This window comes from Centropristis striata, chromosome 12 (assembly GCF_030273125.1).
Source record: "Centropristis striata isolate RG_2023a ecotype Rhode Island chromosome 12, C.striata_1.0, whole genome shotgun sequence".
NCBI classification, from domain to species: domain Eukaryota; kingdom Metazoa; phylum Chordata; class Actinopteri; order Perciformes; family Serranidae; genus Centropristis; species Centropristis striata.
The window spans coordinates 14131537-14146381 of record NC_081528.1 but is presented as its reverse complement, the minus strand read 5'-3'; the positions used below and the strand labels follow the sequence as shown (position 1 = coordinate 14146381).

The following is a 14845-nucleotide window of genomic DNA, read 5'->3' as shown; positions in this document are numbered from 1 at the left end:
CATTTCTCTCTACCATAAAGGCACCAGAACTGACGCAAAAGTAATGAAATCGTCCGAAATGAACACACAAGTCTCTGGAACAAAACAGCTAAGAGACTGTAAATGTCTGCTGCTTACCACTTTGAGAAGCAATCATCCCCTCAGCCATGGTCTATTCTTTTCTCTCTTCTTTTGCTGTGGTCCTCCCTATTTTCGGTCTTTTGTCTAGAAAGAGGGGAAGTGAAGGAGCAGAAATAAAAAGAAAAATTACGGGTAAGCTTGAAAGCCACAACGAGAATCAATACATAAAGATCACAATTTCAAACATCTTAAAATCACAATGCTTGGAAATTAGAAGGACACAGAAGAAACAAGAAATCAATAATAGAAACGTGTGTGACAGCACATCAGCAAAAGCTTGGGTGTGTGCTGAGTTTTCAAACTACATGAAACAAATCAAATGATCTATATATTTTGTACCATGTTTTAACCTAGGCAAGGCTTACGGTGTCAGTTTTGTGCTGAGTCCATGGTTAGTTTTTGGTTCCTGATCTTTTCCGAGTGCCTAGCAAACAGTGTGACCTACGCAATGCACACTGGCCCCTGCCTGCTACTCTCTCTACTATAATGAGTCCTCTTATCCAGACTGCAGGAGGAAACACAGAGGATGGTGATTATACAAAAGGCGTGCCTGAGTTGGTAATGTGATGATGAGAGCAGGGGAGAAAAAGATAGGGGGAGAGGGGGGGTGAAGAAGAGACAGTTATCTCTCCAAGTCCAAAGGCAGAGAGATTAAAAAAAAAAAAAAGTTTGACTCAGGACACTCTTGTTAAAATCATTCTTGACACCCTGTGCTATTAGTACGCCATTAAGAGTTCAAGGACAATAGCTGTCCTGTTTTTTGATCATTTATCTGTTGGATCCCCTCGTTAAGCCTGAACCAAGTTCCTCACAATGGCCAAAGAATATTGATGGGCTGTGAGAGGATGATTTTGTTGAATTTATAATAATCCTCTTTTTGTCTGCCCTTGATGTAATAGATGAGCCCAAAACATTTGACATTCCCATTGAAAAATGAATTTCTGATGCTGATGTCGTTGTCCTAATAATCTTGATAGGAAATATTAGACACAAATGATACATACTAAAAGGTACTTAATTTTGACAGTGACTTTAGGCCATACGTTTCCAAATAGCGGATGCAAATGTCAAATATCGGATGATAGTATGAGCATGATTCCAAATGATCCTGAACCAATTAACTTTTCATCCAGCACCTCCAGCAGGTCAAAATGAATCTCAACAACTGTTAGATAGAGACCAAGTTAATGTACCATTGCTACTTTGGCAATCCCTTGACGTTTCCTATATTGCTGCAGCACCACAAGGTTGACATTCTTGGCTCTAAGTGAAACACCTCCAATACTATTTGATGGCTTGCCATGCTGGAGCTCATCAAATGAGTACATGAGGGTTAACTTGCAGTGAAAAAGAAACTCAAAAGAGGGAAAATGGCGGACAAAACAAGCAGCAGCATTTTGTGAGTCACAGTATTTTTCATTTTAACATTTTAACCCCAGAAATGTTCTTCCTTCTGAAACTTTATTGCTTTTACATTGGACTGATGGCACATGTGGACATGGATAAGTTGCAGTGTTTGTGTTAAGGAGGTAAGATTTTTGCACTTTGTTGTATGTTGTTTCATCTCACTTGAAACAAACACGGCAATGCAGTGAATAAATGCATAATGCATGTTTTTTTTTCCCTTTTTAAGTTAGTTATTATTTAGTTACACATATCACGATACATTGTAGATGATTCTCCCAGGCTGGAAGAACAAAATGGCTTCATTTGTTCTTGCATCTTGGGAGAGAGAACATATTTTTCTGTTCTTGATACATCATCTGGGCAGAAGTATTTTCTTGTTTGGTGTCCAAGAACTATCGTGTGATCGGTCAGAAATTTAAATATGAATTTGACGTGTGCTGCAGCGGGACGGCCCTATGAGGACTTCCCAGGAGTTCTGCACTTAGGTTTCTTGTGAAGTATGAAATGTCCTGGCCAGAACTAACTTTGTTCTTTTTCTTGCCACCGTGAGTAGCAAAAACAAATTCCTCTGTTGTCGCGGAGTATGTATTAGCTTTTAGCCTTAAGCCATGCCTCAAAGAGCCCACGAGACTCAAAGTCAGGGTTGCCAAACTGATCCATGAAAGGGCACGGTGTGCAGGTTTCCGTTCCAACAAAGAATGAGCACACCTGACTCAACTCATTCAATCACTCAGTTGATTTCTTGTATCAGGTGTGCTCCTGCTTGGTTCTTGTCTTGTTATATTATATTCGTATGGAGACCTTCACTGTCCCCTTGAACTGTGTGAGTCCCCTGTCTCTCATGCTATCACGACAAATGCCTCTGTACTAATGTGCTTAAAAAATAAAGTTGATCCTTGTTCAGATTGAAATACAGTACATCATTGCTTATAATGTGATTAAATAACCTTTCATTGACAATCTGTCATACTCTGGCCTCAAAAAATGGTCACAAATTCTGCTGTCATTCCACAAGCTCGGCCTTGAATTGAAAGGATGCATTACCACGCCATTTGCCACCTGGAATCAAGATGCACACCAATCAAGACAATGGTGTCTATCCTTAATTATGTGACCATAAAGCGTCTTAATATGCAAGAGCACCTGGATACTGTTATAGACATCAGAGCTTCATCAGCATTTGTTCTTAACTACCACAGCCCAAACTCAGATAATTGGTACTTTATTTTGTAGTATGGTGAGGGACAGATTGTGAATTGGTATGTTTTTTTTCTCTCTTCCCATTTCACTGATCAGCTGCAAGAGAGAGAAGATAAAAAGGTTTTTAGCAGCAGCAGGATTCAATGGTGGAGAGCAAAAATTAGTTCAAGAGGTGAGGAGCTCATATCTCAGAAGTATCCTTCAAGAAGAACACAAATAAATTAAATTTTGGTTTTATAATTGTATTTATATTTTATTTTATTTAACCAGATAAGTCAATTGAGAACCAATTCTCTTTTTCAACAATCATCATGTTTATATGGTGATGGTGATATATGGTTATATGAAGTAAGATGTTAGTACTATCGCCTTGTTGTATGCTTCTGCCAAAAAGTCAAGTTGTAGTTTACATCCATGGCTGTCCAGACCATGACTGCAGACAATGCTTCAAACGGATCTGCTGAAAAGAAGCTACAAATTCCAGAAAATGGAGGCTTCACATGTATTTTCAGCCAGCGGCACAGAAAATCTGTACATTCACCACAGTTTCAAGGTCGGCACCCAAGATTAGTATCGCCAATTCAGTATCCAACCAAATGTGAAATATGGTCACAATCTCCCCTTCTTTTCCTGAGTAACGGTGTTGAATAATGGGCTGAAAAGTAGAAGGTTGCAAAGTAATTGCCTTTTGGAAAAAATATGTCATTGCTTTATCCTTTTAGACATTTGTGTCTCATAATTAGTGTATGAATTTTGTATTTTGTTAGGTCACAGTGACCTTGATCTCTGACCACAGACCAAATCAGTCCATACTTCTGTCAAAGTGGAGTCTGTGCCGAATTTAAATAAATTCACTCCAAGCGTTGGTATGTTGGCGTCCTTAGATATCATGTGAACAAGACTGAGACGGACAAACAGACAAACCTAAAACATAATGAGAGAAATTTTAATTATGTCACAGACTGAGTCACTCTTAATACTCCAAGACCAATGTCTTTGAATGAACTTCGCAATGTTAATGTTACTTTTATATAATTTTTCGGGTCATTTGATACTGCTGTGGCTGTTTAACTGAAAAACACTGTTGGTGAGCATTGTGAGGAATCAGAATCGAAATCCTGCCTGATATTGTTGCATCAGTGAAAGCAACACAGGAGTTATAGGGAAATTTCACCTGGACACATTTTATTCTGACTATGGCAGGAAAGAAAATAAAGTAGCTTGTATTGATTAGCCCAGAAATGAGATAATTTAACTATATGCCAAAATAACTCATCATCCAGATCCAAATAGCGCTCCTTTCAACTAATGATACACAGCTAATAAAGCTGAACCAATTACTCTGCACAGCTGGGCGTGTTTTATATGTTCCTTTCGATGGCGGGCATTTGATTGCTTGTAAATACACGCCTGATTTATACTTCTTTACAGTTTAAAACTCAGTGGGCTCAATGACAAGAAAGCAATTAATCATATTATTATGCCAATTAAGAAGTTGGTCTGCTTCAGTGACAAAAAAAAAGAAAAGCAAGGGAATTGAAGATGTGAGAGTGAGGCCCTCCAGGAAGTTAATGTGAACCATTTAATCATATCCACAAAGACAAGGCTTTACATGTTGCTTTGAAGTGCTGTTTATGTTTGGAGATCCATCCATGGCCTCTTTTATTTTGCTAATAGACATTCAGAGTTAAAGGACATGGGTTCTTATCATATTCACACATGGTTTTAATAACAGTGGGTGCTGTTGTCAAGATAACATGTTTCTATTGCAAAATCTCTAATAATCAGCCCTTCAGTAAAGAAAACAAAATAAAGATATATGCTACTGAAGATTGATGATATTGTGTCATACATTAGGCCATGATTTTACTTTTGAAAAACAACTTGAATGTGACAGCAGTGACTAATAAAATCAATCAAAATGTGCATATGAATTCTAAAATCTATTGAAGTTGGAGTTCAAATGGCATAATCCCAATTTAATATTGACTTCAGCTCTTTCACTTAAAATTACCTGAAGCCCAAAGGAAAAATATGTCCCATCAATAGTTTCTGTTCGCTGCTCTGTGATTTTTTTTATTTTTTATAATTACAAGAATAATGTTAAATAATTCATAAATATAATGGTGAGATAAACAGAGCTGCTGTTTGCTTGTGGTGGAAACTTCCAACTTTTGCATCCACCTGTCAAGTCAACAGGGCATGAGTATTGAGATGGATTTTTCAAAGTCAAGCTGTAAGCTAACTAGGAGCTAAGTATCTTTGCTTAAATGAAATCAATGAGGCCCCCACACGGCCGATGTGATCAGGGAATCTCTGCATCCGTTTTTGGTAGCCAAAATGTTGTCTTGCAAAATCAATAACCAATCAGCGATATCTACCACTCACCATCTCTTATTGATGAAGGGTAGCCTGGAGTTAATGATATTTCTAAAACCATTGACCATGCTGTTTGTAAAACTACGGACATTACTGTAATGGTCCTTCTCTCTCCCCCTCTCTCCTTCAGTGAAGAGTATACAGTATATTATAATATATACATCAATGTATTGGTACTACTACTAGTGGTGTTAAACTGTAAAAAATTAAGACTAAAAGTCAGTGCAGTTGAACTTTGAGTTGACCTTGGACTTTCCATAATATCCCACCTTTGCTTGAACCTCCATAAAAAGTGCTCTGTGTAATTATGGACTTAAGGGATTACTTTCATTCTGATCATTATTCATTGTGTTTAAAACGGTTTCTCCCTCACCTATTCGGATATTGTACTCTCGAGTACACACTTGGGGTGAAATTAAACTGTAACCCAAAGGCAACATCACATTGTTTCCCCATAACAACCCCCAAACTGCAAAGAGACCTGCCTACATTCACTTTCCCAATGATCTCTTGGTTAAAAGTTGTGTATTTTGATACTTTATTTATGTTTTTTTTAACTAACATGAACTGAACTGCTCAAGAACTATGATGCAGCTTTCAAGTCAATCGGGATGTTCTGTAAAAACAAACTGCCCTCTGGGTAAAACCTCTGCACATCAATCTTTGATGGGTAGTTTCAAGGATTTGTGGGATTTTTATAGGCCTTTTATCTACCACCTGGCGTCATAAATTGTAGCAATGTGTCAACATAAGCAGCAATTCAAGGTGTTACAATTCGAAGATATGAGTTAAATCTGCACAAACACAATCAGCTCTTTTATAAAAGATTATGAATGTGGGCATTTGAAAAAGTAAAATATCACCTGCAGGCTGCAGTGATATGTGACGACTCTCAGTCATGAAAATATACAAGAAAGTATATAAGCAATGTTAAAAAAAGGAGTATCTTACATAACTCAAATGTCAAGATAATTGCTCAATTATATTTCTTTAAAGGTGTGTGTTATTGTGTTGAAAGGACTACTTCACCACTTTGTCAGTGAAACCATTAAAGCTAGCTTTAGCCCCTTAAGTGTGTGCTAGACAGCAGAACTGCCAGCAAAGTAAAGTAACAAAAGGCTCTGCACTGAAGTAAATAATGAAACACAATCAATATGGTTTTGATAGCAAAAACTGGGAAAATAAGTAGCAGGTTATAGCTGTCTAGATGTTTGGCATCAGCTCATCATCTGCATGCTTGTATGTATGTGCCTGAAGCTATTGACACTGTTACTTTTTCTTTTTCTTCAGTAGTATTCCACTTTGTTGTAATAACATCATTGCATGTGTGTGGGTCTGTGTGTATTCTGTATGTGTGCCTCTGCATGATGTGATAGTCCATGTATATTTGCACACATACAGATTATATTTTGTGTCGTGTTCCTTCATTTTGACAGTGGGCTCCTTAAGGGCCTTTGCATCAAGTGGAATCCTTCTGACTGGCCTTGGCTCTGGGGGCCTCAGCGTGACTCCTGAGAGGAAGGAAAAGAGCAGAGCGGCTGCGTTTGTGGTGAAGGAAACTACACCACCACATGCTCCCTATCCGTTCCTCTTAGCCGGCTCAGTGGCCCATACCTCGCCTTAATGAGATGCGGCAACACACACAGACACATGTAGCACGTCTACTCTAATTACACTAGAAAGCTCTGCCGTTTCCTCCTGCACCCCCTGGTGGCATCATGCAATTCACTCCAAAGAATTGTTTTTAAAAAAAAGTGTTATGTACAATGGCAGTTATGAGAAAAGAAGCATCAGAGCACAAAGCAGAAGCGTTGGTTAAGGAGCCGTGTTTTGTGCTATAGGTTATGGTTATTTCCATGTATTTAAATCCCTGCTGCTTTACACAACACACTTTGATAGACAGATGCACTTTGTGTCTCTCTTTATCTGCATCTTTCATGCCATTTTGAGCATCTGTCTGATACTTTCACTGTGGGAGACTAGATTAAATTCCAGCATCATAAACTTTACAAGGGAGCGAGGAGTTGTAAGAAGTAATGTTTTAACGCTACAGTTTATTGCTCAGACATTAGATATAACAAATACCCTTGTGCCCATTGCCCTCAAGGCTGGAAATTACTGCTCAGAGGACTACACACTTGCTCTAAGCAGTTAATACACATAACTTATTAAACTATTTTTCCTCTTAAGCAATCTTTTCATTGCTGGCTATTGTAGATGTTTATTGATATAAACCTATAACAGATAGACACCCACCTCTTACAATAGTCATGCAGGTGGAATAGAATATAAATATTTCAACCTCCAGGTTCTTTTTTGTTGGTTTGTCTTTGCCTTCACTTCACATTTAAGTATGGGATTGAGTGGCTGTAAAGCAGGTACGATAGGTAAACTTGTGATGTATGGAGCTTCTTTTGTGACAGCTTAATTACTGTAGATTAGTTCTGTGTTTAATTATTGTTGATTCAATTATAGATGCATTAAGATAATTAATATGGCAATTAAACACATTTACACTTAATGGCACAATTAAGCTGTTAATAAAAAACAATTTCTGAAATGTTAATTATATCTGCAATTTATTATTCATTTTCATTATTCTGTCTTTGCCATGGATAAATTACTAAATTTGCAAAATGATTTGTAAAATGCTCCTTTAAAAGTAATTCAAATTGAAGGCCATGTGTTACACAATTTATCTTGCATATGCATTTTCCTTTTCTTTTTCAATCCCACTAAACATTAGTTTACTGCTTTGCCGGAGTTCGACACTGCTCTGGCTTGCTTGTACTATCAACCTCGAGCCTCGGTAGTAATGTGGCTATTTTCATACAGAATGGGCTAGACTTTAGTCTACCTGCAGGAGAAAAAATATGATAATGAAAATGCTATGAAAATCTAAGATAATTGAGCTGCTGTTTTCAAGCTTTTACGGTGTTGCATTTCACACATGCTAAGGTGTGTTTCTGTGCTCTGTCTTATATCCTTGTGCTAATTATGTTGCATAATGTGCTGCATTTCTTGTGTCATACATTGCTATACATTTTAGTTACATAACTGTATGCTGATTAGTTACATCTTGGAATGCTTGCTTTCTGCAGTCCCTGTGAGGCATCATTTCCCATTGAGGGACTTGTGTTTCAAGCATGCAGATTTTAATACTATACTGACCTGGGAGAGATAAAAGCATGATTAAGTCAGTCTACAATTAGCTGTTTGTACTGTGTGTGCTTTGGGAAATGGCCAGCTATAATGTAAAATACACACAATGTGTCATAAACTGGATTACATATGCAAAAACACAGGTATGTTCTTTTAAATATGTGGGGAAGCAGTGACAGCTCTAACACAGACAAGTGATCAAACAGCCATCATTTTGAAAGGCAGAAATTCTCCACAAAAGTATTCCACTGCAGAACAGTAGCATCCAGTGTCATTTCATAAGTACTTCAAACCAAGCTAAAAATAGACTGACAGGTACACAGCAGCCAAGGCACTTCCACCCCCCTTGGGGAAGCTCTCTACATTTGTTTCACCCTCAAGCTACTGTACACCATTTCTACAATCTTCCGCTGCTGTGCGATTGTCATCATGTGGGCTTATTTTTCTCTTAAGATCACTGTAGTTATGAAATGAAGCATGTTTTTTTTCAACATCTATTCCTTTTGCCCTACTCACCGATGTACATTTTTAGTGATAAAATGATGTAGGGCATGAATTAGTGTGGGATAAATATGGGCTTTTATGAAGTACCGATCATCATTCGACACCAGCCAACTGACAGTTTGGCAGGTGCAGCCAAAGTGCTCTCACTGCCTCCCCTTGAGCTATCCATAGTGGTGACTATGAAATATGGACAGCAGCAAATTGAGATTCATCAGGCACGCCTGCCTTGCTCACTGAAATCTATATTCAATTTTGGAGCATCTGTCATGGCAGTGGCGGGCTGAGGCATGCTGGGATTGAGAATCACTTAAGTGTTCTGAAATTGTATGTAGTGGAAAAAATCTCTCTGTCTTTCTCTCAGTGTGTTTTGCTGCCAGTCTGCCTCTCTTTCTTTCTATGCATCTGCAGGTAAATTCACATAAAAGATTTATGTCCCTGCACAGCAATGCTTGCTTTTCTTCAAGATCTATATGATGTTTCTATTCACAAATGCATTTCCACCTACATTTTCCCAGCTAATACCAAATGAGGACGTACACTTCATTATTTAGTACAATAAATGCATTCTTATGTGTTCTCGTAGGATTTATGCAACTGTGCTACCACTGAAAGAACTCTGACAGCATCTCTAAAACCCTGATAATGACGCAGATAGTTACGCTGACAGTCTGTGGATACAATGTAAGGTCAAGTAGCTATAGTGCTGCTGGCCAAGGAACACTTGAGACTGAATGGTCTACAAATGGAGTGCATGGATAGATTATTCAGTTTGTAGCGTTACCTTCAACTCACATTTCCAGTGTTTTTACTTACGGGAATTATATGAAGAAACTTCTGACACAAAAAAAGAAAACATCTATCTATTCAGACATATTTTCTATCACATGTGTTAGTGAGGATGCATGGACATGGCTACAGACAAGAAGAAGAGAGCATGGAATCCTTGAACGGTCAGACTCAATTTTCCTTTTTCTCATGCTTATAAGAGTTTATGATTAAAAGGAAGCAACTGGCTAATTATCTACTGAGGAAAGAAGCAGAAAGGTCAAGGATTTATCTGCAGGGTTGGTTTCTGCTCTCCGTAGAGTGGGTTACAGTGAGTTAAGAATTCTCATTACAGACCATTAAACCTATATTGAGAATCTGTCTGTAGGCGTGCAGGTAGAGCTCAGTGTCATCTACAAAGACACTGGCACAAGATTCAACCTGCTGCCTGTTTGGCTAAGGACCTGCACTCTCATCACCTGGCTCCCTTGATTCCACAAACTCCTTGTTTTGATGATTCGGTAAATAGAAAAGCTGCGGAAGCTGTTGTGCTCCTCTGCTGACCTTCTGTGCTCGATTCAACACATCAAAAACCTCGGCTTACATCCCCCATGAAACTGCCATTTGCTATGTTATGACCCTGATGTTGGTTGTAGATTCTTGAGGGGTTACAGAGAACACACTCTAGGTTCAAAGGAGGTTTACAGAGCAGGAAACTAAATATAGAAAAATATATATTTACACTGTATACCAGGGGTATCAACTACATTTGTCAAAGGGCCAGAATTCTTCCAAGCAGATACTGTGGGGGCTTAAAAAAACATACATTTTTTAATCATCACTCTATAATATTTTCACTTTCTTTTAAAATGTATGTTATTTTCAATAGGCTCAATGTGAACAGAATCCCAAAAACATGGGGAACCCATAATAATAACTAGATATTTAACTAAAAATGCTCTTTCACTGAGTTCACTGAGTGGACTTTATGCAGTTTTGTCTATATGCTCACTGTGCTGCATTTTTTTTTTTATAAACAATGATTAGACGTGAGCCATGTCCAGAATGGGATGAATACACATCGGCAGGTCTGTGTTATGTGTGTCTGGTGTATGAATTGTATGCATAATCAATGCACTGCACTATCTTTTATAATAATCTGGTCACATCTCTCGCCTGTTTCACTTGCTCTACCTCTCCTTGCAGTTCTTGTACTAACAGAAGTGAGGCTGAATCCAGAAACGCAGAACACGGTGGAAACACTGTGTCTTGGCAACATTGCGGAGGATTGCAATGTTTATTAAGAGCATCTTCTGAATTAATTAATATTATGCAGGCTATATATGTGTCCTGCAGGCTGCCAGCTGATGATCACTGCTGTTGACTCTCAGCAATATACAGATATAAATCTGTCATAAATAAATTCCTCTTTGACCTAAGCTGTACAAGTTTTATTACTTTTTTTTTACAATCAGGTCAAACTTTAGTATAACGGAAAAAGGATGATGAAGTTTCACACTAACACAATCCTCTTTAGTTGCAATATGTCTGTTCTGTACCAAGAAATATATTTGTGGTGAGCCTGTTAGCAAAATGAATGAAACCAAACATACATAATGGCATCAGAGCTATTTGAAATGATATAACATGCAGGTTTATGTCTGCTGAGGCAGTTCAGAGAGTGAGTCTCTCCATCTGTTATTGTTTGAATGTGAAATGGCCTCCATCTTAAGGCTTGTCATCAGTCTGTCACTAGCCACGGAGAATGCATAACGCCACCAGTAAAGCTCTTTATTAGTCTATGGTGAACAATGAGCCGTGTCAGCTGATAGAGGAAGACACCCCCCCTTCTCATGCCTAAACAGTGGAATCCAAGGAAGGGACAATCAATAGAAATGCTTCATTTGGTTTATGTGTGCCACTGAACACACAATGGCAGTAATATATTGTTTTTGCTCCTAGTTGTGTTAGCACATTTCCACCCACAAAAGTGAAACGTATTGTCTCTGCAGGCTTGTTATTAAGGCCAGGTCCAAGCTATAACAAAAAATATATTCAATAGGTGCACTGATTAGCATATTTCATATCATGTATGCAACTATTTTCACATACAATCCTTCCGACAATTACAAGATTAGGAGACAAAAGTCAAATGACAAGCATGTTCACATATGTCATATTTTAGTACCCAAGCCTGCAGGTATTTACAGAGCTTTAATTTCAGTGTGTCAAAGACAAGCACGGCAATGACAGATGTTACACTGATGTTTGTTTTTCTGCCATCAGCTTATTTTAACAAATGACACAACTGCAAAGTACGGTTCTTATCAGTGTCAGCCAATGTCATGCCACATCCAATCTCAAAAAAACACCTTGCACTCTCTGTCACTCATCTCTCCATCAAAGTGCCTACGGTACATGGCGGAAATGTCTGACCATGGAAAAACAGAAACACAGTGTTCTTGGCAAACATGTTGGAGGGGGGCAAAGGGCTCAAGAGAAGTTGCTAAAGACAGGATGTGGAAAATGGAATGAAAGACAATATAAAATACAAAGAAAGATCATTAAGATCTGCCTGTTCCACTGAGACAGACGGCCCCTTAAGAATGAAATGCAAAATCTACAGACATGTTAATAATGAAGACTAAATTTCTATGCGTGTATCTGTCTGTCACAGGCACAACCCAAAACCCATAATCCATCTGTTACCCATGATGGTTTTCAAAATGACTCTCAGTGTGCTATCTGTCTGTATTGAGATTATTTCAGTATCAATGTGTGAAAGATAATCAAACCACCATTTATGAACTTTGAAGGGATCAATCTCTTGACTGCTATGCTTGTTAAAAGCATGGGATAGGTCAGAGAATATGTCTGAAGCAATTACCCTTGGGGGAAGGGGAGATATTGTACCACTTGCTGCTTTTTGAGATGGGCCTTGGCGTTTGAGCAGCCAAAGAACTGCAGTCCTACATTCTATATGCATGCTCTCCATCAAATAAGGCTGGAGGTATTTTTGTTATAACTTATTTATATCCTAAGTGACATTTTAGGGCTACAATATTTACAAGCCAATATGTTACATCATATGTTGATATTTCAAATGTTTTGCTGCAGCTCTCGAGGCGTTGCTCAAATTTAGCTTAATCTGCATGAACAGGTAAGTTAATCAAAGCCAGAGGTTTCAATGGGTTCCTTTTTTAAGAAGCAATACTGTAGCTAAAGTATAAAAGATATACAGCTTTTTTTTTATTTTTTAAATCAGATGACAACTAAGCACTTGATGACGTGGAGTGGCCTTTAAGAAAATGATTTGCTCTATGCTTCCAGTTGTTTAAGGGCTATTATCCTGCTAAAAGAAAAAAAGTAGGTGTGGTATCTTCTATTGAAAGCTACTGCCTACAACCTCTTCCATTGCTATGCTGACAGTAAATGAAAGCAAAACATTATGCTGCTATCTCTTTACTGTTCTCCTCTTGCTCAAATGACTGCTCCGGGATCAGTGTAGTCCCTAAGCGGAAGGGAGCTGAAAAAGGTCACAACAGGGAAATGACAGAATGGAGCGAGCCAAAGATGCTACATTTTCTCCATTCAGCGGTCTGCTTTCAGATTGAGTTACAAGGGTACATTACTGTCTCCCAGAGCTACCCTGGTCGCTGGCTTTATGTCCCCACATCTGGCTAAAAATGGCTTTTTTTGTTACAAAATAGCAATGATATGCCAGCTTTGTCTCCAAGAATACAACACAGAGCCGCACACATAAATATGATTTACCAGGTATGTGGTGTGTTTTCTAAACTATACAGCAGTCTTGGATTTATGGCTACTTCTGTCTGTAATGGAGACATATATAGAGAGGCAGGTGTAGGCAGGAAACAGTAAAGTCTGCAGTGCACAGTCATCTCATCGCTCAACTCTGTGTTTTCATTAGCCTGCATTAAAGTGTAACTGCAACCGCAAGTCAGGGCCCAATGCCACCTACAGCAAAATTTTGAAAATGCTAAAAGTGGGTGAGGGAGGTCTGAGGGGCGGGGGGGGGGGGGGGGGGGTTGCTTTGATGAGTGGGGCTTTTTTACATTTCTTTTCTTACTTTGACGGCATAGATAAGTTACAACCAGTCGAACTAATATCAGCATTGACCAAAGGTTCAGGGCTGATTTAAAACAGTAGAGGGTGTGTTGAGCAATTTTCAAACCATGCATGTACATTTTGTCAATATTAACACCATCATTTATGGCTTTTATTAAATAAACTTATATAAGTGAGTTTACAATTAAAAAAACAGGTTTAAGTGTGAAGTGCCACCTTAAATAAATCTGAGGAACTGTTTTTTTTTGCCAACTGACAACTGGAGACTCAATAACTTGAGTAAAAGTACGTAAGCAAGTACATCATTTGGATGGTATATTTGCCTATATATATATATAAAGTGACAAGTTACAACATTTAAACACAGTTAACATAAACAATTACATAAAATTAAATACAAATACAGCCATCATAACAATACTGAAGGAGCCTCAGTAGAGACTTATATGGAGCAGTCACACTGACCAAGAGAAATTATTTCTTTATCCTTTAGAATCAATTTAAATTCACAGATTGTGATCAACTGAGACAATTTCAATTCATTTTGCAGATTGTTCCATGATAAAGGGGCGTAACTAAAAGCTTTCTTACCTAACTCAGTTCTCACTCTTGGCACCAGCATCTGTACAATATTTTGTGGGCGTAGACCATGTTGAGTTTGGTTTCGACACATGTATGCACACAGGTAAGAGGGAAGCAGCCCAAGAATACATTTATAGATATAAACTAACCAATACCAAGCAATTTTCAATGCTGTGTGCTATTTCTGTAGCTTTGCGCACAAAGGCTGATGCACAGAAACCTCATAAACACAGCAAACTAAGAAGAAAAGAGAAAATATAGGCAGATGGCAGGTGGGATTCATGTTGTATGAATCTATTCATTGTTTGATAGGAAAATCCTGCATAATGTACCTTAAAAAGGGACAGTTCACCTCCAAAAAATAAAAGACATTTCCTCTTGCCTGCAGTGCTATTTTTCAATCTAGAGTGTTTTGGTGGAACTAATAGTTCCTGCATGAAGCTGCTCACAACAAGGTCTGTGGATTATCCTGAGTAACCGGGTCATGATTTCTGGTAAGAGACACTGCGGTTTCAGTTTTTCAAATGTATATTTCTTTTTGCTGTTTTGAGCACCACAAGCTAAGTGCCATATAGTTCCATTATAGTTGAGAAAAGTCGGTCATCTATACAGCAGATATCGCCAACACTTGACAACT

General features: G+C 38.3%; 1 protein-coding gene across 4 annotated transcripts in view; it reads right to left on the bottom strand.

The window, feature by feature from the left end:
• The window catches only part of lingo2 (leucine rich repeat and Ig domain containing 2), a 218686-nt gene that overhangs the window by 91878 nt on the left and 111963 nt on the right, over positions 1-14845 (bottom strand). For 3 of the 4 annotated variants that reach the window (XM_059346861.1, XM_059346859.1, XM_059346860.1), the window contains exon 4: positions 118-204. The exons of the other annotated variant lie outside the window; for it this stretch is intronic. The gene's annotated coding sequence lies outside the window, so the exon portion shown is untranslated. The remainder of the gene's footprint in view (positions 1-117; positions 205-14845) is intronic. 4 annotated transcript variants of the gene reach the window in all.